The following is a 2,500-nucleotide window of genomic DNA, read 5'->3' on the forward strand; positions in this document are numbered from 1 at the left end:
TGATCACCGGCCCTTGAAGCCCTGGTGTTGTCGTGTTGACAATGGAGATCAGGGAATTACATCCTAAAGCCTTGTTGAAAACGTTTGTAGCGCGACTCGGCCATTCGCTGTCCCCCCCATTCAACGTTTGGCCTCGTTCGAAACCATCAAATGTGACTTCAACGTAATATTTCACGCAATAGTTACTATGAGACACTTGTTGTTTGATTGTAAGCTAGCTCTGTTTGCGTATAAAAGGTTACTCTTGGTAATGTTTATATTGTATACCAGTAATTGAGATACGCAAATGGCCACTCAGTGCCGTATGTCAACTCAAGCCATCGACAGGCGATTCGGACGACATCATTTCGGTTACACCTATTGGGTATCGTCGTTTGTTGCTGATTGGTCACGGATGCCTGGTTTGAAGATCGCATCGGCCAGCTTGAAAATACATTGATCCTTACAAGGCCCATAAAGGATTCGGACCGACGAGAACATTTTCGTTCCACGTAACCCCCTCCTTCTCCTCCTCCTCCCCTCCCCCTCCCCTCTTTCCCCTCCTCCCCCTCCCCCTCCCCCTCCCCCTCCCCCTTTCCCCTTCCCCCTTCCCCCTCCAGGGAGTAGATTCCGTTCCAGACCCAACAATTATAAAGGGACCATATTTTTACCCTCTTATTGTAGTCGATCATTTATCGATGCTGTTCCAATTACGTTCGTAATACTTGATTACTGTCATGTATATTTTTTCTGGATTTACGTTTGGTTTTAATCAGTTGATAATGATTCAATTGGAATTTGGTTTGAATCATTTGGTAATGATACCATTGGAATTTGGTTTGAATCATTTGGTAATGATACCATTGGAATTTGGTTTTAATCAGTTGGTAATGATACATTTGGAATTTGGTTTTAATCAGTTGGTAATGATACAATTTGAATTTGGTTTTAATCAGTTGGTAATGATACATTTGGAATTTGGTTTTAATCAGTTGGTAATGATACCATTGGAATTTGGTTTTAATCAGTTGGTAATGATACAATTGGAATTTGGTTTTAATCAGTTGGAAATGATACAATTTGAATTTGGTTTTAATCAGTTGGTAATGATACAATTGGAATTTGGTTTTAATCAGTTGGAAATGATACAATTTGAATTTGGTTTTAATCAGTTGGTAATGATACAATTGGAATTTGGTTTTAATCAGTTGGTAATGATACATTTGGAATTTGGTTTTAATCAGTTGGTAATGATACAATTGGAATTTGGTTTTAATCAGTTGGAAATGATACAATTTGAATTTGGTTTTAATCAGTTGGTAATGATACAATTGGAATTTGGTTTTAATCAGTTGGTAATGATACATTTGGAATTTGGTTTTAATCAGTTGGTGATGATACATTTGGAATTTTGTTTTAATCAGTTAATAGTAATAGTGAAATGGGAATTTTGTTTTTAATCAGTTGGTGGTAATGAAATTGAAATTTGGTTTTAACCAGATGTTTATAATGAAATGGACATTTGGTTTTAATCATTTGGTGATACTAAAATGGAAATTTAGTTTTAATCCGTTTTTTGTTAATTAAATTGGAATTTGGTTTTAATTAGTTAACTATGAAATGGAAACTTGGGTTTAATCAGTTAGTAATTATAAAATTTGGGAATTTAGTTCTTAGCTAGTTCAGGGACCTTTTTCATGTTAATATAAGTTATATTCATCCCTTTTGTTAAAATTATATCCGTTAATAATCCAATTATATATTTTTTTTATATTGGTGATATTTATGTATAATTTGAAAAGCGTTTTAAAAAAGGGTTATGACTTCACTATTGTTGTAAAGATTAAAGTGTTTTTATCAGCACTATCCATATCAATTTAAAAGTGAAAAAAAAGGCTTGCCATTTCCTGAGTATGATAACTTAATTAATTTTAGAGCATATTAAAGATTATGATTGTAATTTTTCTTAGTTTATTTTTGCCAGTTATTGGAACAATTTATTCTGTCATGATTTTCGTAAAGTTTTAAATAACAACTCCGAATTTTCAAGTAGTAACTGACTAAGACATTTTTTGTTTGGTTTTTCGAACATTTAAAAAAAAAGACATTATTAGTAATGAAATAAAAATACACACGCGCACAAAAACACACACATATACATTTACACTTACTGTATTTATATTATATGTTTTACTTTCACCATTAATGGAGTGTCATTAGCATATACATTTACACTTACTTTATTTATATCATATGCTTTGCTTTCACCATTAATGGAGTGTCATCATTTGACGCAATTTTCTCTTTAACATATTCTATTCCGGAGGTTGTGAGCCCCAGAGTCAATTGACTCTAACTAGCTCTATGTTCTTAAGTTGACTTCTAAATGGGTCTAATTTGGGAAAGGTTGGGATCAAACCGTGGCCCTTACGAACGTGATACCAGTGCTTGAACCTTTGCCCCCTATTATTATTATTATTATTATTATTGTTACTAGCTAAGCTACAACCCTAGTTGGAAA

Source organism: Palaemon carinicauda, chromosome 12, assembly GCF_036898095.1.
Source record: "Palaemon carinicauda isolate YSFRI2023 chromosome 12, ASM3689809v2, whole genome shotgun sequence".
NCBI classification, from domain to species: Eukaryota; Metazoa; Arthropoda; class Malacostraca; order Decapoda; family Palaemonidae; genus Palaemon; species Palaemon carinicauda.